This window comes from Rhamphochromis sp. 'chilingali', assembly GCF_963969265.1.
Source record: "Rhamphochromis sp. 'chilingali' genome assembly, chromosome: 8".
NCBI classification, from domain to species: domain Eukaryota; kingdom Metazoa; phylum Chordata; class Actinopteri; order Cichliformes; family Cichlidae; genus Rhamphochromis; species Rhamphochromis sp. 'chilingali'.
Genome location: NC_137935.1, coordinates 3,829,826 through 3,852,654, shown reverse-complemented (window position 1 = coordinate 3,852,654; position 22,829 = coordinate 3,829,826). Strand labels below are relative to the sequence as shown.

Here is a 22,829-nt window from a genome sequence, read left to right as displayed (position 1 = left end):
GGGTACCACCATCACCCAGGACCTGAAGTGGGAGCCCACCATCACCTCCGTCATTAAGAAAGCCCAGCAGAGGATGTACTTCCTGAGGCAGCTGAAGAAATTCAACCTGCCAACACGAACGATGATGCAGTTCTACACTGCAATCATCGAGTCCATCCTCACCTCCTCCATCACCGTGTGGTACGCTGGAGCCACTATCAGGGACAAACAGAGACTGCAGCGTGTTGTGCGCTCTGCTGAGAAGGTGATTGGCTGCAGACTCCCATCTTTGCAGGACCTGTACACCTCCAGGACATTGCGGCGTGCAGCTCGGATCTCAGCTGACCCTTCTCACCCTGGACACAGTCTGTTTGACCTGCTCCCCTCAGGCAGGAGGCTCCGGTCCATTCGCACCAGAACCTCTCGCCATAAGAACAGTTTCTTCCCCTCTGCTGTTGGACACATGAACAATAACCATATGACTGTTCCCGCCACTAACACATGACCCTACGCTGTGTCACTGCATCATTCCATGTTTGGCACTGATCACCACCTGCACTCATGTATATATCATGTATATATCTTTCAACGTAGCACTCTTAATTCTTATTCTCATGTATATATCTCATGTATATCTCATGCACATATCTTTCTACGTAGCACTTTTAATTCTTATCCCTACTTTTATTTTTTTTCATGTCTATTTAAGTGCTATTTATGACACTATGTTTGCACTGAAGCACCGCAGCAGTTTCCTAATGTTGTAAACCTGCTCAACATTTGGCAATAAACCCCTTTCTGATTCTGATTCTCTAAACTCTCTGCTTCATGCTTGAAATCAATATGGTGGATTCTGCAAAGTGTCTTATTGTGCTGCGATGTCCCACTTACACAAAAGGATTTTACTACAATCAGAATTGTGCTAAAACCTGACCCCCCCCCCTCTATAAAAAACATGAACATTTCCAAATAAAAAGAGTTCATCACAGTAAAGTAGGTCCATTCATTCGGGACCATCTCACAGTTGTTTTGTGGATTAAGTCTCGCTGCCTCCCGGCTCCTCATGTAATTGCTGACTGATTCCACAAAGTTGAGATCAGGGATCTTTGAGGATCATACCATCTGTTTCACAAGTCATTCTTGTCACTGATTATGTGCTTGGGTTTTGAAATCTTAAAATATAAAATGCCCCGAGTGTTCCCACAGTACTCAAACCAGCTTTCTTAAGAAGGACGCGACCTCAGCTCACCGCTTTTCCATTAGGGCACTAGCGCTAATTTCAGACTAAATGTCCTCTATGACTGAATTTAATCACCCCGTCTTTTATCGGAGATCGTGCCCTTCAGTATTCCCGACTCCCTTAATCTCACAATCACATAAATTAATCAACAAGAAGCATTTAATAAGCTTAAAAGGAGCGTTTTACCAAACCATCTTGAAATAAAAAAAAAACGCCTGCTCATAGTCGGGGGATTAAATACTGCCGTAGTCCGTTTGTCAGAAGCTGCTGTTCCCTCTGAGCCTAAGGTGTCCTTTGGCATCGGTGCTGTGATGCAGGGATATTGGATGTCAAGTGAAATCACTCCTGCTTGAAAGAGCGATAAGCAACATTTTTCACTCAGTGGTTTTGATGAAAGAGATGGAGAGCTGTTACTGCTGGTTTGTCAAGCAGCGCTTCACCTTTTCTGTCCATCTTTTGCATCTCTGTATCAACAAAAACGAATGACTTATGACCCGATCTTGTAAGAGCGATACCCAAATCTACAGAGGTTATCTGAGATTCAAAAAGGAATTTCTTCTCCTTCTTTGCATGCACCGCTTGACTTCCTTCTCATCCCTCTCCGTCAGTCTTGTCAGTCTCCTCACACATCGCTCGCCTTTTTTCTCTCCAGCTCTGACTGATGAGGTCTAGCTGAAGGCCATTGGACCATGTTCTGTCTGTCAGGCTCTGCACACCTGTCCATCACATCTGCTCCCGCTGAACAAAAAAATGGATTTTAATCACTGCACATCCGGCTACGAGACATCCTGTACTGCTTAGCATTTCACTTAAACCCAAAAATACTAAACTTAAAGATTTTATTAATCAAAGATTTCAACACAGAATCAAAAGAGAAACATCTGGTTATTCCACTTTCGTCACAGTATCTATCAGATTACCTGCTACTAAAAAAAAACCCAGCAGTTTTGACCTACATGTGCTCTGTGTCCCCGGTACTGACCTTTGAAAGGTGGGTGATGATCTGATTCATTTACTGCTGCTGCTGCTTGGTTTTGCTTTAGGTGCTTTGGAAATTTGCTGCTGCCCTTTTACTTTCTGAACAGTTGTGATTTTTGGTTATTAGATTTCTGCAGATTGATAATGTGATGTTAAAACTGTCGTCTGAATGATATTTCAGTGTGTAGCTTCATCATAAATCATATTCATGGCATTTCAAAGGAAGCTCGCGTTTAAACCATGTTAGTTTTAAGTAGGATGGATGGTGTGATCTGCAACACCTCTTTGCACAGCAGGCTGCTGTAATATTATCATGCAGCTTGTGTGTTAAAAATTCATTCAGTACAATAAATCTTTTAGTAAAACGTAGCTGTTTAAAACATCCCAGTAAGCATGACACCATTTCCACAGCTAAAGTTGGTTGCGCTATATTAAAATGTGATTTTTGTAATGTGAAAGTGTTTCCTACCATCGATTTGGCTGCGTTCACAGGAATTGGCTTTTTTAATGATAAGAGTGATGGGAAATTTTTGGGAGCTCTTCTATAAAATTTATGTTTTTTAATAAAACATCATAGTCATCGTTTTTATTGTAACGTTCCACTTTTAATCACTAATCATGTTCTGCAGTGAACCATGGCTAACAGCTAGATTGACATTCACCAGAGAACTCCAGCACTGGTGCTCCTTTCTCATTAAAGATGTGAGCAGGTTGACACTGAGCACATGACAGAGTTTATGCGTTATGCTGCCTGACACACCATCCAGAGTGACTGGTGTGGCAGTGGGTATGGGGAATGTCAAATAAGCTGCACTCTGCTGTCAGCACAGGTCTCACTAAAGGGAGTCAGAAACACTTACATGAGGAGTCTGCTGCAGCGTGCGCTTTCATTTCTTCCTCACATAAAGGAGAAGCTCTGGTTTTGTGGCTGGGTTGATGATCTTCTACAGCCCTGTCCGGTTCTCCTTGTGTGGCATCTCCTCCACACTTTTGAGACTGCTGGGAAGCACAGCAAGCCTTGCACCAGCACATATGGATATGAACATGAACCTGCTAGAAGAGCTGGATTACCTGTGAACCTTGAACAAGCCTCATGCCACAAGGGACATGAAGCAAACCAGAGAAACATCAGTCAGGAGGGGACGTGGAGAGAGCAATAATCTGTGGCCTTCATTATAATGAAGAAGAATGCACTGGACATTTGGATCACATACTCCGACTCAAAAAAAGCTGGATCTTTGGAAATTTAGCAGATCTGTAACCCGAGTTTCCTGCTACGCCATCGCAGCAGCTAGTGAGGGCGCTAACATACCACAGAGGAAGCTAACACAAAAAGTTGATCAGATTTCACACAAAAACACAGTTTTTATATCCGTTTGACAGTTTTTGACTTAACTGCTAAACTGTGGTCAATAAGGTGACACGCCTCGAGCTCGACAACGCTCCGGTCCCTGCTGGCTTCACTCCCCCTCACTCTCTCTCACTCTCATTATGTTCAGTGTAACAGCTGTTGGGAAGCTTTTATTGTGTTATTACAGAGACATAAAGTGCTGTCATCAACATGATTAATATTATTTCGCTTAAATTGTCCCGTGTCAGCTCCACTCCACAGGAGTGTATTACTGAAAGTATTATAAACGACTACAGCTGTGGTTCAGAGAGAGCAGGCTGTCTATTAATTGGACAGTTTGACTCATGAACTGAAAGGTGATGGGCATCAAACTACAAGTATGCTTGAACCACAGACTGCCCCCAGTGTGAATGGATGCCTGTTAAAAAGCACTTAGGGTGCAAAGACTGGTGCAGAACTGGAGAAAAAGAACTTAAGACTGTCAGAAAGACTCTGTTGGTTCTGTTTTGCTGAAAACAAAGACAGTAGATGCATAAGAACCCCACCCATACCTATCATGAGATGTCATATCTCAGATCTCATATTTCATACGAACAGATTTTTGTAAAAATGAACTGAAACTGAGAAGATGTATATGAATGAGCCACAGTGTGCTTGGGAACTCCTCTAGTGGAAGACATGGACATGTTCCAGTACGGCTTTTAATGCTTCCTTGTGGAAGTTCCTCCGTTGTTAAGTGATAATGTCTCTCCCTGTGTCCTCACACACCAGCTGACCCTGTGAAACAGAGCTGTCAGTCTCCAGCTCCTCACCGTGGCTTCAGGACTGCAAGGACACAACAGCACTTTGAGTCTCCTGTAATCAGTGGTCCTATGCTGCTCGCCTTCTCATGCACTCATTTTACTCTCCCATGTTTTTTCATTTTCTCCCTTTCCTCCCACCACCGAACCACCCAGACCATTTTCATTTCAGGGACTGACGTAAAGCTGCTCTCACCTGCCTGCATCTTCATTTATTGTCCTTGAACGGTCCACCTACTCTTTATATGTTGTGGCAACCATGAAGCCCATTTAAACTTGGCAAAACATCCTTGAAGGCCAGCTTCAAAAAAGAGATTCTCTTTATAATCCAAGAACAGCTAATGTTTTGGAGATAAATGCTTTCAGCCAGAGGCAAAAGATCAAACTTGTAGCAACTGTAAGACTAGATATAAACACAATAACAATCTGGTGATGTTTAGTATAATCCTGCTGTGGAGGTGTAATTAAAACTTTCACTACTATGACTATAGTGAATAAAACCAGCCATCCATTTTCAGTCAAACAGTCTAAGCAGATGTGACGACTTCATCCAGCTCCTCAAGGAGAAAACCAAGATGTTCAAAAGACATCATATTATTTAAGACAACATCTCTCAATTTAATAGAAATTGTAATTACTTATCAAAGTAATGACTCTTCCATGACCTCTACACACTCTACCTTGGAGCCATGCTCGTTTCCAGCTCTGTGATTTCATGCTTTGTTTTTACTAGAGTAGCTTTGCCTGAAAGTTCAAAGTAATCCTTGTGAATCTTATACTGGGCTTTGGTACAGCCCTCAGCTCTTCCTCTGTTTGAAACAACTCATTTTACTTCAATTCTAAGGGTCCTGGCATATCCGCTGACTCAGGGGGGTAGGTTGTACATGTGTCAATATGTGCTTACTCCAATGTAAATTATATTAAAGCATAAAAGCATGCCTTTAAATAATAATGTCAATCACGCTGGACTTACACAGAGAAAATACTCCTGAGACGCTGTAACCAGCAAATGTTCAGCATTCCTGATCATCTTCCCACCTTCTGTTCAGAACTGATCTACAAAGAAACAGACTCGCAGCAGTGTTCGCTGAAAGTTGACTCTGCTGTAGATGTGACTGTGATGCTAAAAGAGCAGAACAAAAAAAGAGTTATCAGGCCGAGCAGCCAGACACTGGTGCATGCAGGCAGCCAGACAAGAGGGGCAAACCCTGAACACAATGCTACCAGCAGAACAAAAACAATCGCTCCTGCTGACACACAGGGGGAGAAACCCACAGAGCCAGCGTGCGCCGGCGTAAGAGAAGCATCTGATGAACTTATGTGGGTGCCATGTTTACGTTATTAACCACATCACCCTGCCGGGATGATGGAGAAAGAGAGTCACGAAGAACAGTTTCATACCAACTCAGAAATGTGTGTAATTTGTGCGAGTGTGTTTGGATGCTGCGAGTTGAGCTGTGTGCTAAAACAGCAGTATCCAAAGCCACGTTCCAGTTATCCTGCTGTAACAATAGCAGCGGCCCTGACGGCCACCACGACTCACCCCGGCTCTGACTCAGTGTAAAATAAAAAGAAGCTCACCGCCGAGGGCGAAACACGGAAGAGGAAAAACGTCCAAGAGCTAATAAAATTAGTCTGTCACGTCATTCTCGCTCTCTCTCTCTCAACCAGCTTATTTAGGATTTGGATAATTCTTGATTAATTTCTAACGACACAGAACGCAAAAGCACAACTTCTCCAGAGAAATAATTTTCTAAAAGCTTTTCAGATAAACAGAAATGAAGCAGCAGAAAATGAGTTAAACACACCCCGTGGAAATATTCACTGCAAACAAACACAGATCAACTTTTCACACCAAGACACTTGGACTCCCTCAGGATAGGTTTTCAATTTCATTTTCTTGCTTTCAGAACTTGGACAAAACCTATGAGTGTCTTCAGTTTCTCTTACTGGAGCATTTCCATCTGTTTCAACACATTAGTAGGAGATTTGGCCTGAATGACTGACTTTATTTAATCATCAGTTTAAAAAGAAAAAGAATCCATGCAAGCATTTTAAAATTTACATGTGTTTGTGTCTGCAAACAGATACTTATAACATGTTTGGACATACATCTACAGCTCCACTTCCCTAATATTTTATCATTGATATGAACATCTGTACGAACAGAACGCAGTCTGTCTTCTTCAAGATCCGAGTGTTGTTAAAGGAGCTGGGTTTTTTCCTAACAAGCCAAACTAACTGTACCACATTTTAACAGGATCAACAGTGAGCTCGGAGTTGCATAATTCGAGCCAGTTTGTGGTGTTCCATAACAAAATGTTTGCTGGAGCAGGAAACTCTGGGATGCTGCTTTGCACTTGATATTAATCTGACATACGACAAGCAGAGTGACTCACAAATATTATTGTTGCAGAGGCTTGCAGATTTGTGCAGTCGTCATCAGATCAGAAATGATGTCATTCACTCACATCTACTATTACTGCAGAATGAGAAATTACTCTAACAGGAAGAAAGTGCTGCGCAAAGCCTTCCTTGGATAAAAAGTGCTAAAACAAGCATGAATGCATCATCACCATCACAGCTGGCAAATTAAAGAGCCTGATGTGTCACATGACTGTACTCTGCATGACAGTGTGAATGTTTATATCTTATGTAACACACTTATAGTCATGATTACAAAAGGACTGTACTTATGGCCATATGGCTACAAACTGAAGCAAGCACACACGCATCAGATGATGGAGGATTACATGGGATTACCGAATGCACACAACTGACATGAAACAGCAGCACAAAACACACAGAAACACAATCAGCACACATGAAAGCTTTACAGCGTTCAATAGAAGCTGCTCACAGAGGTAAGCTTGTTTCTCATAACACAGACCCGGGGGGTCGCATTTAATAATAATAATAATAATAATAATAATAATGGATACTTTATTGATCCCCATGGGGAAATTACTTGTTTTTCTCTGCATTTGACCCATTCACTCAGTGAAGCACTGCTGTGGCTCTGCAGAGACTTGCTTGTCCTGTGGCTGATTCACCCTCCACCATCTTGGACCGTAGCTGGAGCTCTGCACTGAGCTGGAGGGCCGCATGCAACAGAACCAGGAGAAGGTGGTGACTTGGTTCATGTACCATTACAATGAGATTACCGAGCACTAGCTGCAGTCCAAGATGGTGGAATAGGCAGAAAGGCTCTCTGGAAAGGCAGCCGATTATCACTCTGTGTTATATTCTTCACAAAGTCTGATTATCTGTAATTGCAGAGATGCATCGTTTTATTTTAAGAAAGTATAATTATCTAATGTAAGCAGGGTTTTAATTAGAGTCTGGAAAAATGTGCAGCGTGTCCTCTCTACAGCGAGAGAGGACACGCTGCTGTTGTTGTGTAACAGAAAAGTGATGCTAAAACAAAGTCTGGTGGAAAAAATTGTTTTAGCCAGATTCTGATTTCGAAAACTCAATTTGCAGCATCTGCCGGAGCCAATATGTGATTTTTCAGTTAATTAAAAATATAACTGCTGGAGCCAGAGAGGGCAGAATGAAGAAAGCTTCCGACTGTGGAGTATGGATATACTGACAACGCAAATGACGCACATATAAACACACACACATACACTCAGCTGGTTTACGGGTTTAAAGAGGTCATTGACAGGATTTGATGTGGTCACAGTGTATCCACGATGAGTCACAGTGTGTGGATGTGCGGAGGAGGACGGACTTTAAAAAGCAATAACCAGCTGCAGCGTGCGTGCGTTTGTGTGAAGATTCGATGAGATTGTGGTTGAAAAGGACTTCAATCTAATTATAATGATCAGTGCAGAGTAGGAGGAAGATGAGGAAACAGAATATTCCAGCACTAAGGAGCCGATTGTTGGGTTTAATGCAACTACGTGAGCTAATTCTTTTTTGTTTTTAATGGCAGACATCGTTGATCATACTTGATGAATAAAGATTTCTGCTCAAGAAAAGCTATATTTGCAAGTCGTTTAAACAAATCAGATACAAGCCACCAATCAATCTGTGAAAAGGTCCTTTCAATTATGAATACTTTCCATTACTCTTGGTCTCCCATTCAAGCCTGAACGTGCACTCTTGTTATTCTTGCATAAAAATCATGAGCCAGTGCTCAAATGTTGCTTTCTATTGAGTTGCAGTTCTACAAAGTATGATCAAACATTCTCTATTTGTTCTCGTCTTCCCAACATGTCCAGGCAGCTTCCACTGTTACTTCCCAGTCTACTCCATCCACCTGCTCTGTGCCATGTCACCTCAAACTGTCACAGAACAAACATCACTTTCCTTTTTGAACTGGTCCATATTTTACACAAAGGATCTGGCTCGCAAATAATGCTGTCTGATTCATGAATGTCGGAGTCTTTGTCAATGAGCACAACTCGAGGAGACTCGACCTGACTGGTTGTTTGTATTTTGGTTATATCGCTATCGAGCAGGAAGGTTACTGAGTGCAAACGTAACAGTTAATTTGTTACGTTGTGAATTTGCAGGCAGAAACAGATATATGATTTTCAACAATTTATCACAGTTAATTGTTACATTATGAGAAACAGATTGCATCTAATTGGCAGTTTGACCCCTTTCAATCACACACTGATATCAGACTGATAGCAGTCTGACTCCATCTGGCCACTTTATGGTAGGTTGTGTGTGCGAGCGTTGGTGTCCTTGACGATTACATTTTATAGCTAAAAGAAAAAAACTGAAGCAAGCTAATTTTTCCTTAGTGTGAAAATGTGACTTTGAAAAAAGGTGATCAAACAGTATGAAGTATTGTGATAATATCATGGCATGACTGGTGACTCCCGCCCCTAGATATAACACAGAGTTACTGGAAGAAGACATCTAAAAGGGAAATGTAAGGGGGAAAGCAGGAGAACAAATTCATGAAATACGTTTTGACCCAGATGAGATTAGCCGTTATTGCCGCCCTTGGGAAAATGTAGCTTCATGCATGTACAGTTCCATTACAGCCATAGTACCACAAGCAGCTCTCTGAACACTTGATACAAATATGTACTTCAGACACCACACAGAACATAATGCATGAATTCCATAAATAAAAGGGCCTATTGCATCCCGATACTGCATCCCCCCATCGCCTCTCCCACCAGCACACTTACAAACGTCTCCACCACCACAGCAGCATCGTCAAACTCCAGTGAGACAGCAGCATAAGCATGTTTCCCCCACCTATTGCCCAGTCTTGCACATATGCCAAGAATTGCATATTTGCATATTTTATCTTAAAAAAACATTAACATCAAAGCTTAATTCACAAGAAAGATAAAAAAAAGCTGCTTGTACTTCAGACAGCGTAACAGCTCAATACTGAGACCCTGAGAGATTCATGAAAGAAGCAACAAAAAGCTTTTGGATGACCAGTTTCAGTTCAATTTCTCACAAGAAAAACTGTATATATGTACAACTACACGTTACATAGCCAGGAGGGACTACGTGATGAATAATTAATGAAATACAACTTAATGAAAGACAAAGAAGATGGACATCGTTTTTTAACAGAAATTGAGTGAATTTTCTTGAAAAGTGTTCTGATTTTCTATGCTGTTTGTTTTGTTCCTTCTTCTTGAAAGCCTTTGTGTGTCTACGTCATCAAAGGCTCAGTTCTCAGAGTCTCAACTCAAGTCAGGATGTGGATTTGTGACGAAACGGAAAACAATCGAAAAAGATTACGTGAGCACACCCCTGTTACATAAGGACAGCAGCCAACATGACGCCAGCTGGTGCAACAGTTCCTGGGCTTGGACCAATGAGTTTAGGTGGGTGGACCAGTAAGGTAGAGAGGTGTGTGTGCATGTGCGTGTGTGCATGTGCATGTGCGTGCTTGGCGCTGTTGCAGGGTACACTGCTCATCTCAGCAGGCTCAGTTTCTCCCATATGTTAAAAGCGAACACGGCAATCTGTTGAATAGGAACGATGTGTCTGTATGTTTTATCAAATATATTCATTTTGCACATCTATTAATAAAAACAATGACAGGTCAGATCAAATGAATCAGTTGAGCTTCATTCATAACAAATGAAACAAAGTTGCAGAAAAACTCTTTGAATCATCAAACATTCATAACTTGTAGCTTCAAATAGCAACAGCTCGCTCACTGTGAGGTTAATTCAGTTCCTTTTTATTTATAAAGCACCGGTTTGTATCAACAGTTATCCCACAGGTAAAGATCTCACAGCATTGAAGTGAAAACTCCAAAGATCAGACAGACAATCTCCTACCTGGCAACAACTGGGAGGAAGAATTCACTTTTAACAGGAAGAAAATCCCAAAAGAACGAGGCTTGGTTGTAACGAGTGATTATTTGTAACCAGTTCAAGGCCCCCTCGCCATTCTCCTGTGACATCAGGAAGGCATTTTCCCCCTGCTCACTGATATTTTCAATTCAGCAGGTCATCTTCACCATGTCTCCATACCCAAATGCACTGAGCTGCCGACTGGCCGATAGATGTTTCCTATAACAAGCAGCTCGACAGGTGTACCTAATGAAGTGGCTGGTGAGTGTATATTTATAGAAAGAGAGCCGTGAAAATGTTGCCAGTAGAGGTAAAAACAAAAACCTTATTTTGCAGAACTGTCTCATAAGTATTCAACTCTAGCAGCAGAGTTAATGCATGTTCACTCTCATGCTGGCAGAGCGCAAACAAAAAGAACAAAGTCGGAGTCTTCTCCAAAAGAACACCCACAGAGATCCTTTAGAAAAGATCAAATAATATCTGCGGCTTTAAAGTTTTAAAAAGTTTGTTGTTTGTATCCCACAGTTACAGCAAAGAGTGTAAAAATGCATCAGTACATCCAGGGACACGCTGCGAATCACCCGTAATCTTTATGGCACTTCACTGTTGAGCTATATGTTTAATACTTTTAAAACAGTCACTGACACTTCATCATTTAATTAAATCATCTACTTGTTGAAGAGCTTTGAAGTATCAGAATACGACAGCATGAGATATACTCCAGTTTATTAAAACAGGGAAAATAAACCAAGTATCATAAAACATTAGCATCTTAAATCCTGCTTAAACAAACCATATAATTCCTGTTCTAGTTTAAACACTCGTCAAGATTCTTTAGAGTTTGAAGAGATCTCAGATATTCAGTCAGGATGGTAAAAATAAAAATCATTCAATATGAATGACATCTCGTGTTACTATATCTATTTGTCGGATGATTCTGTTCTCACAGAATCATTCTGAACCAAAAGATGTGTAATCTGCACACAACTTGCATACTAGCGCACACTGGCATTTCTCTATGTAAGGAAACATGTGAGAAGCCTGCACTGCTAAAGCAGGAGAGGAAAGTCTAACCCTAAGATCGTGTTTGTCACTCAGGCAGAAAAACTACAGGAAAAAGCAGAAAGCAGATGGAGGACACGGAGCACATGATCAGTCAGTCCAGCACAAGCTAGAAGCAATACAACAACAACATCCAGATTCTCCAAGGTCTGTGAAATAGGCCAAGAAATGAGACTGTAAGTCATGGTGTCCAGTGTCAATGCAATGGTAGAAGTGATAGAAGGATAAAGCCGACACCTTTCATCTTTAGTTTTCATTTGAATCCTGAGCGTTTTGGGATTTGTGGTGTTTTGGAAGTCTGTACGTAATATTAAAAAGGCAATAATAGTTGTAGCAGTGTTCATTTTGAAGACCATTGTGTTTCTCCTCATATTCCAATCACTGCGATTTGTTAGGTTGTTTACAGGAAGTCGTGTTTTTTTCTTTACTGCCTAAGCTGCAGCATCCTTGGCTGTCTTGGTGTGTTACTACCATGTGATGTGATACCACTGACAGGACCGTGTATCGCACCAGATGTTCGTGCAAAGTTAGTGTTTGTGTATCGAGTCATTCGGCGCACACAAATGGCATACGGGCTAAAATCTACTTGACTGAAATGGTGGAAACAGAAACCCTTTAACATCCACATTAAATGATACTCAGATGTCTGCAGCTGCAGAGCGAACATCAGCCTGCTGAAAGCAGGGATGAGGGCTGCATGCTAACGTGTGACATCACTAACCACTAATGACTCTCTTTCTTGTTCTGCCGATCCCTCGGGAGAAAGAAATGCACAAGCGGACACTTTTATTCCCTGTCGATCGCATAAAGAGGCAAAGTGAGGGTGTGAGGGAGTTCAGACCAGAGTAACTTGAGGGTGGATGATGTGAGAAGGAAGGGGCAAGGGAAAAGAAGGGCAGTGGAGGAAGAGGAGGCCCAAAAAATAACTGCACAGAATCTATCAATCACAAAGAGGAGAGAGCAAAAGAGTGGGAGGGTCTTTCATCAGAGCATGATAAGTAATGGTTTTTATCCCAAGATGACATTTACATTTTGGATGACTGCCTTCAGCAGAGGCTGAAAATAGTCTGATGAATATTTAAAAAGGAGGATGAAACACACCAAGTCTTAAAAAAAAAAAGGATCAGGATTTTTGTTGATAAGTCTTTTCCTATTCAGAGATTTAAAGAAAATATTTTAATACATCTATAAGATCCTATCTGGTGTGCTGTAATCTGCACATTAGAAATGTTTGTTTGTGCAACAGAGTTATCAGAGTAGAGTTTGTTTTCACCTGTTTGGTTTATGCAAAAATAATCCTTCATTCAGGTTTATTATTAAAATGGAGAAACAGTGACACCGACGATCAAGCAGTTTCATGTAACGAGCACTCAGCAGTCTCATTTATTAAAGTCCAGTCTGATAAAAGGACATTTAGAGATTATTTTTCCTTCTTATTTTGGTTTGATTGTGTTGTATTCATCCCTAATTTAAGTCACACGTTGGATATAGGTTAGCACTTTTCCTTTGTTCTCCTTCCTTTCACTTCATGATTAATAAATCAGCTTGGTGAGAACTGTTGCTGGACATCATGCCTTCATCTCTGGAGAGGGTGTATTTATTTGTTTACCTAGCTAAATTCTATTTCACTAGTTGGGGAGGTAGAATAGGACTGGGGTATAATAGGTTTTCTACTTCACACCACCAGATTATTTCAGCCCTTTCTCATTACCTACCATCCATCCAGCTCTCCATCCACAAGGCGAGAAGCAGTGTGCACACAGGTTACCAGTCTTTGGCAGGGCCGTTTCAGCCCTTTCTCATTACCAAGGAAATCAAATAATCCAGTTTTTTCAAAGGTAATGGTGCAGCTTATTTACCTACACGCTGATCTTTGGCAGCAGAGCTCTTCAAAACTTAAGTAGTTTTTACTGCCTGAGTCGACCCAGTGAGTGAAAGCAAAAAGGAAAAAGAACAAACAAACAGGAAGTCTGAAAAAAAAAAGAGCAAAGTGACCACACATAGCTAACCTGAGGCTACGTCCACACTAATGCGTTTTCGTTTGAAAAAGCATCGTTTTCTCTCCGTTTTGGCCTCCTGTTCACACTGAGACGCTGTTTTCCCCGAAGGAAAACGCAGCGTTTTGAAAACGCTCTCGAAAACATTTGGAAACTGTGCTTTCGACATCTAGATCAGATGCAGGTGACATGCGACAAAAAGGCATTTTATTTATCCCCAGGATGAGAACACGTGGGAAATTCCATCCCTTTTTTTGGACAGTTTCATGTTACGTGATTTTTCATTGGAACATTTGTTCATTTCCTGTCGAAGAGCAGTCGTATCTCAACAAAGAAATGTTCCTGTTGCTGTTTTTTACAAGGCTAACTCTCATTGTTTCTGATCAGCCACCCCTACCTGCCAGTCCATCTTGCTAGTCCACTTCATTTATCATTTCCCTCAGTATACAACAGTCTATAAGCGATCCTTCATTCTTTGCTAATGTGTCTTTGTGTTCTGTGCTTGAGCTTTTCTTCCTCTTACCTTCTTGTTTTGTTCTTACCTGCTAACCTGGAGCTTAATTTCATCTTGATCTCTTCAGACTTGTTCACCTGCCTTGTAACTAGGGCTGTGCGATATGACCAAAATCTCATATCCCGATATAAAACATCTATCGTCCGATAACGATATAAATCACAAAAAATTTAATATTTTCTGTAAATTCTGTGAATCTGGAGTAGGTGGTAAGCTTTATTGTGAAAGGTTTAAGCGGACATGTGATGGTTTTACCGTCGTTGTTGCTAATGACAACCCATAAAAACAGGCACTTGTCCGTCTGTAGTGTGGTTATATTAAATATAAGAGAAAGAGAGAACTTTAAGAAATTAATATAGCCACTACAGTGACCACCAAAACCATGAAAAAAATATTGCCGTAAACAGTTTATTTTGCGACACCACGAAACAAACAGCATAAAATGAAACAGACGTTTTTATATCGTTATCCGATATATATCGTTATATCGAACAGCCCTACTTGTAACTGCACTTGATTCAAGCACATTACAAATGGACTTTTTTACCTTTTCATGTCCGTGCTGTGGATTCAGGTCTACTTTCTGAGCTGTGACATTTTGGCTTCAGCTTTCTTGTTTGTCTCAATTACCTCTAAAGTTATTCTTAACATGAGCATGTTAGAAGGTGCACCAGCTCACTCCACTATTAGTTTATTGCACTGATGGGATTTCAGACTTTGGAAGTTTGTTAAACCTCTGGCTCAGAAGTTGGAGAAAGAAGACCAGAGGGAGTAAGAAAGGATAGAGTCACTGAGCGGGCAGCTTTTATCTCTGGTGTGCCATTAAATTAACACCATAAAACTACTAAGAGGCACAGAGTCCCAAAAATTGCTGATGTTCAAATCTACAACAGGCTCAGGGATGATCCAACTTACACCTGCCACACGAGAGCCCTGCACAGCATCCTCTACACTGCACCAACACCTGATTACAGATGACTGAAAGCAGCAATAGGCACATGAGCCAAGAACAGCGTTTAAGGGGCAAAGAGATTAAACAAATTAAAGAAATGAAAGTAATAAAATAAATCACAGCATATTGGGAAAAAATAAGTATAAAAGGCGGCAGGGCAAAAGAGACAGAGGTGAAGAATGCAGCATGAAGAAGAGAGGAAATCTCTGAAAGCTGAAGGAAAAGGTAAAAAAATTACCACACAGCCATACAAAACAGTAAAAGAACAAAATAATATTATGAGAAATGAATGAAAGTCAAGAAATCAGTCAAGAGAAAAAGAAGAGGAATGACAAAAATGAGAACACACAGGAGAGTGGGCCGGATAAAAGATGAACGTGGGTGAGAATGCAAGATTAAAAGACAACGATGAGGAGAAAAATTTGGCAAACGGGACAAAAGTGAAACTTCACGAGAGCCAACAGAGAATGAAAAAAAAAAAAGATAAATGCATAAGGTGTCATTGAAGGAGATGAGAGGGAAAGAAATGGATGACATAAAGAAGATTTAGCAACCTTTTAAACCCTCAAAGACCCTTAAAAAAAGGTAAATGCAAGACCTTTGAGCAGGAACGACTGTTTAGACGAAGCAGATGCTGTCAGTGCCACTGCACGATTTCTTTGTTATTTACATGTTGTTTGAAGTGCAATAAAACTGGGCCTAAAGAGCTTGATTTGAACACAGAGATCATGCTGCAGCGCTAATAATTTTATTACATCCATACGATAGCCCAACAGTACAGGTGAACACTTTATGATTAAAAAAAAAAAAAAAATCAGAAGAGAGAAAAAGATTTAAATCATCAAAGCTTAAAAATATTTCATATCATCATAAACTGTTTAATTAAAGCCATCAGGACAAATATACAGCAGAGTGGTGTCGTGGAACTTTAATGCAGGCAAGCTCAGCTCCAAAGTTCCACATCAGCTCTGCAGATAAGGACAGACGACACGTCTACATGCGGCTGGGCCGTCCTTGTGATCCACCATAGAGCCAAAACACACAGCACCATCACAAAGATCATTGTAATCCTCTGAAGGCTCCACATATGGTGATCCATAATTAAATACGGGGTTAAGCCAAAGAAAACATCCATGGCACATTGCTCTGTATTCAGCTCTCCTCATACATTAACACTATGTCGATTTATGAAACAAATTACACATTTTAATTGAAATGTGTGAAAACACAGGCATTGATGCTAATGGTGGTTAGCATCAGAGAACTTGGAACATTCTGTGTCAAACAGGTTGCGGCTACATCTATGACAGAATGAAACAGCTGCATCCATGCAGCTGACACCATAATCCTCATTCATATTAATGCAACTCGGGCTTTAAAAGCCGATAGGAGGAACAGAGTGGAAGAGTGAGGCTGCATATATAAGTGATAAAGTGGAGGAAAGGGTAAACGAGAGGGTGATGGAATTAATTCAAATCAGATTAAAGACAGACAGACAGAGGAATCGAATATCAGCGAAGACGTGCCAAAGTTACGGTGGTGGTTATGTAACCGAGCAGCACTAAAAGCGAAATTCTCCAAGACACCCAACACGCAGGCTCACAGTGCAGCTCAGCTCAGGCCCGTAATGCATCAGTGATGTAAAAACTGACAAGAATACAACACACAAAGAGTGTGTATGTTCACTGCCTCCACACACACACATTTGATAATAAGAGAGTGCAGAGGAACTGAGGAGCTGCCTCTCAGCAGGCAGTCTCTGCAGCAGCACTCACATCCCAAGACACACACACACACACACACACACACACACACACACACACACACACTAAAGTGCATCTGCAAAACAACAGTCTTTTCTGTGAGCTGATAAGTTTAGACTTTTGCATTTTTTTAAACATTTGAGTTAATTTCACGTTGCACGGCTGCATACAGACAGTATCAGGATATGTTGTTCATCCCAGAGGAAATGCGTATTATGTTGGTGCTATGACACACTGCTAAATTGAGGCACTGCTCAGCAATGAATGGAGAACAAAGATTATACTTGAGCCTCTATGACTGCAGCTGAATCTGCTGTGGCTGCGTGTGCATGTGGTATAGATTGGTTGTTTCTGCTCAGTGGATAAAACAGGGTCTGCTTTTTCCTCCTCTCTTATAATAAGAAAATAAGTTCATACACTACAAAGTAATATTCAGTCAACACATCCATGCCAAACACCTTCTTGTAATTAACTTTTAACCAATGAAAAGCTAAAGCTTCATTATGGCATTCATAAAAATCATAGACATGAAGAAAAGATCCAAAAATGAGATATTGCCTCATATTTCACAGCATACTGTGAAAGGACAACACAAGCAAACAATGGTTACATTCTGGTCATAAAGGGATGCACAAGATCTACAACAATACTCAATACAATGTGGTGTTTAAATGATGTTTAGTTGGGAATCGAAGTGTGAAAGAAAACATCCCGCACACCATCACACAGTCACCAATCTGAAGGGCTGAAACAGGGCATCCTCAAAGCATGCTGTTAGTCAGATTCTGACCCCACCATCCCTTCATCACATCATCCAAGACTGAAGCCCAGGCACTCTGGTCCCCTCTCTCTCACATCAACAAGGCATTTTCTCCTTGAGAACTGACGCTCACTGGATATTTTCTGTTTTTGGATACTCTTCTGTAAAAGCTGGAGATGATTATGTTTCTTAAATAATCAGACCAACCACACCAACAACCACGCCATGTTCAAAGACACTAATTTCTTTCCCCATTCTGATGCTCAGTTTGAACTGCAGCAGGTCGTCTTGATCATCTCTGACAAAAAATAAAAAAATACACCAAACTTCAGTCAGTGCCCAATTAGATATTTGTATTAGCAGGTGTACCTAATGAACTGGCCAGTGTGCATGTCTGCCATTCTCTACCGGTCAGACTTGATATAAGAAAATTAAAAATGTATTCCAAAGTATGAGGAAGTGCTAATTAAGAGCTTATTTCAGAAGGCGCTCTTATTTTGATAAACAAGTCCTCAAGATTGCATTTGCATGATGGAATTGATGAATCCTTTGGTTTATTAAAACATCAGGAGTTGATGAATTCTCTCAAGCTGCACTTTAATTAACTGCACCACAAATGGACCCCGTCATCTCTGGGAGCCGTAGGAGAGAAATATATTTGAGGAACCAGCAACCAGCATGTTACCAAATCAACCAGAACCTCTTCTGGACTCTTGGGGTTTGAAGGAACAGGCATGAACATATTGTTAATAACCGTTGATGGTATTCATAACTTTCAGGTTTTCTGTCCTACCCCTTTTAATGGTAACTTTAAGCAATCGACTAAAATCATTTGTGTGATTACAAGCTGTGGAAAGAGCGAGCGGGGAAAGCACAAAAACAGCCCTGTACATTTCCCATGAGAGCAATCAGACTGAGGAGGAGGAGGATCCGAGAGTCAGGAGGAAGATGGATAATTAGGCGATAGAAAGATAGCGTCGATATAGGAGATAAATGTTCCTGGACTGGTTGGTTCATGGCTCTGTGTGATTTATTCTGTTTAGTGTGTTGATTACAAATCCCTCGAGGGCAATGTTCCGCTTGGAGGAATAAGCAGATTCTGTTTGCAGCCACCACAGAGGCGGTGGTTTTTTTCCCGCTCGCTTTAGGAGTTTTCTGGTGCAGAATCAGGTTTTATCTTTGTAATGTTGATATTTGTGTCCGTTACAAAGGTCATTGTATAAGACTGGGAGATTATTGAGTCATAAAAGAGCATTTTCCACACCCGAGACAGAGAACGAACCAATCAGAGATGCCTGTTGTCTTTAGGTTCATGATGCCCTCGAAAATGAGGTGCTAAGCAGTGATTTCCAGGAAAGAAATTCAAATGAGTCTATAACACTGACATTTGTCAACCCTTGCAGAGATAAGGGAATCATTATGGAAGAATAAAACAAAAACAATCTGACCTGCTAGTGTTTCTGTCGGAGCGTCATAAGATGTCCCAGATGTGCCATTGTTCTTATTTTGTCTGTTAATAGCTATCATTCACAACCTCCGTCATTCCAGACCTCAGCCAGTCTCTTCCATTCTCCACATTTGGCCCATATCAGACTGAACCTCACATTAAGCTCTTGAAATTAAAGCCAAATAATGTTTCAAAAGGAAGATCCTTTCTCTAAATTAAGTGAACAAAAAACCTTTTCAGATACTCAAGTTCAGTTTCTTATAAAATAAGACCAAGACTCGTAGCAAATTCTCACATTAAAGAACAAAGTTCTCGAATGTTGGTATTTGCGTCTGAAAATACAATTAGTTAATCCATGGTGGAATCGATAAATTGATTATTCATTGCAGCTCTGAAGTGTTTAACATCATATTTCTGACTTTTTATAAGTCATCAACCAAACAGCCAGTCAGGTTCTTGTTAGACTTTAAAGTTTTTCAGTTTATTTTCATGCCAACTTTACAAAGTGTTACTCATAAACATTTTAATAAAGCTCTTGTTTGTTTGTTTTATCTTTCCTGTCTGTGCTGTTCATGACTGTGTCCATGGAAACCTTACATTTCTGGTTGTGTGTATAAAACAAAAGCAAAAAACAAATACATCAGTTTATCATGTCAGGTGGGGGCATCAACTGGGAAAGCTTCCCTGATGCGGCTGTCTGCTAAAAACAAATATTTTATTCAACCCTATGTTTCAGATTATCACTTTAACAGGCGAGCTGGAAAGCACAAAGTTGTGTAACAGCCCCGTGCTCAGCAGACAGCAGTATAGGGCTGTGGTTACGCCTGAGCTTTTCCCAAGTGTGATTTGTAAATGAACAAGAGTGAAGTGGGGCGGTGATGAAAGAAGCACAACACCCCCAGGGTAAATAAAGGTTAAAAGATGCAGAAAACAGGGGAACAAAAGTCTCTTTGTGTGTAAGCGCCTCTGGATAAGAGAAACTGCCAAACGCCCGATAGTTGTGAGATGTAATTCAAAGAAAAGATGCAAACGATGAGAGAACGGGAGGAAGCACGCTGGAGAGGAGGAAGGGAAGATGGGAAGAAGTGAAAGTAAAGAACAGAGGGGGGAGATAATGGATGGGAGGGAGAAAGATGAAGACAGAGGGGAAGAAGGGGTGATTAATAATCCATTAGCTATTATAAAAACTAAAACAGCACTTGGATATGTTTTTTTAGAAGCAGCTAAATATGTTGGTGGAGTCGCGCAGCAGGCTGTGCAAGCAAATATCCGACTACAGAGGGCAGAAAGGCGAGAAGATCGCAGAAAATCTTCACCCTGGGTTAGGTAAATCATGAAATATGACTTTAATTATAATTAAAAACATCCAATCACGTTTAAATAGCTCATGTATCTGATATGGTCGTATTGCACTTCCATTACGTCCGTTTAGTGTTTCTTATCATGTAGGATCTACAGCACGTTGCTTGCTGCAGCCTTTTTTCCTCCAGGGAAGGCAGAGGGAGGGAGAAGCGGGGAAATTATACAGCCCCACAGACAGAGAGATGGATTTGAGGGAGGGATCAGCTGAAGCCTGGTGCAGGGGAAAAAAGGGAAGCCCCAGGAAAACTGCAGAGACAGAGAGAGAGGAAAAGCCCAGGGAAGCCCCGCTGCAGCTGAACAGGAGGAGGATCCCCGTCTCCACAGCCTGCATGCTGCAGTCCGGCTGCTACAAAGGAGTCCCTCATTAAAACTACAGCCGGGCTTCAAAGTGAATGCAAAACTATCCTACATTCATCATCACTGCTCTCTGTGCCTCCACCTTCCAGAGCAGAAACCACTTGAGCAGAAAACGAAATGGTGATGAAGACACACACAAAGCCCAGTGTGTGGAAACAAACACCAGTTTGTTCCAGTGCGATTGTAACCTGTAATTTTAGAAACAACTCCTGGATGAGATTTTCATTAATTTAAAAATATTTCATACGTATACACATCCAATATTAACACATTGAACTGTATAGGAAAATCTAATTTCTCCTTTTATATTTCCGCATGTTATACATGTTTCCAAAATAAGATTGACGGTTTTAACTCATCTGGGCGCCCGTTACGCAACATCAGTGAACGGCACCTGCATTCCAAGACGCTAAAAAAAAAAAAAAAAGCAGCATTTCAGACCTGATCGTTCAAAACGCTGAAATATTACAGCGTCTGGAGCACAATGGGGAATGCTTTTGATGAATTACTATCAGGCTACAACCACCCCAACCGCTGCTCGGACAGGGTGGATGGGCAGAGAGAGAGCGGAATAAACCGGAACACCGATGCTTCAGTTCCCAAGATAAACTGGACTCGTCGTTCATTAGAGCTCGTAAATTCTGGTTATCTGGTGGAGATGTTCACACATGACAACAAGCTTATCGCGCAACCCTGAAGAGTTTATCTGGAGTCGGGCTGTAGGGATGCAATTCCCCACAGTCTGCTCTGCAGCGTCTTTTATTTTGAAACCTCAACCAGAAGTTGCATTTTTCTTTGAGCTCGTTTGACACCAGTCTCTGCAGCCGAGAGGCGCAATGTCAGAATTACTACACCAGCTTCATGCGGCGTGTGCAATCACACAGCAGCGCCAAACTGCGCACATTCGTGTCGCACATTATTTAATCACGGGAGCGTTTGCTACTCGTTTTCTCTGTAATGAAAGCAGTTTCAGCCAAAATGTCAGTGTCTCATGTGAGTCTTGCGCCCGAGCACAACACGCGCTCCCAGGTTCCCTCCGGGGCCACACTGGGCAGCAGCGCTCGTTAAACTAGGAGACACTTCAGAGGAGCGAGTCAGCATGCTCGTGTTCGTCTCACACACTGAAATCCCTGCGAAGTGCTCAGCATTTCACTCACGTTCCTAAAAACTTAAAGTCAATGCTGAGATGCTTCAGCAGCGAGGAAAGCTTGCAATGATTAATTTATTTTAAATATCTTCACAACGAGAATCAGCTCTCTCAAATCAGGATTATTGACTTATAACAAAAGACGGAGGTTCCTAACCAATTTACAGGCTTTGACGCACTAACAGCACTTCCACGTAGACGTCCTCTGTCACTGCGAGACTAGTTTTTGGCACCGCCAGGCAGCTCCACATGGTCGGAATCGGCAGCCAGTGATGCCCACATGGGGCACATGAGCAAGTGCACACGGCAAACGACCGCAGCAAACACACACTGCGCGCAGACAGAGCACAAGTGTGAAGCATTTCTCTTACCTTCTGGTCTAGTGCCGGTCCGCACTCGAATCTTTACGCATACTATGTGAGGTTTGTGCGAAAGCCTGGGAGAGAAAACTGCGCTCGCTTCTGCGCTCCGTCCCTACTGTCGGCTCTCTGCCTTCCTCTCTCACCCCGGCACACTCAAACTGCACAAACAAGCTGGCACTCCCCCTCCCCGCGGTCCCTCACTCTCACTCACGCACACAGAAGGCGCGCGGCGGGGCGGGGTGCCGAGGTGCGCGTTTTCTCCTCGGGGGCGCGGATAGCTGTGGAGAGAGTGCCTGACAGGAGAGAGGGGGATTAAAAGAGATGAAGGACGCGAAGATGAAAAAACAAACAAAAAATTAGAAACAGAAAAAGAAAAGAAGAAAGAAAGAATTAACAAAAATGATGGAGGAGAAAGGAGGGATTGATTAAGGGAGACACTTGTGAGTTTTGATATTGAGAGTTGGAGGATAA

General features: G+C 41.6%; 1 protein-coding gene across 5 annotated transcripts in view; it reads right to left on the bottom strand.

Moving 5' to 3' along the window:
* Window positions 1-22,506, bottom strand: part of slc8a2b (solute carrier family 8 member 2b) — a 201,535-nt gene extending 179,029 nt beyond the window's left edge. For 3 of the 5 annotated variants that reach the window (XM_080888611.1, XM_080888617.1, XM_080888614.1), the window contains exon 1: window positions 22,368-22,506. The gene's annotated coding sequence lies outside the window, so the exon portion shown is untranslated. The remainder of the gene's footprint in view (window positions 1-22,367) is intronic. The other 2 variants (XM_080888612.1, XM_080888615.1) reach the window with 1 other exon arrangement.
* Window positions 22,507-22,829: the final 323 nt, after the last annotated feature.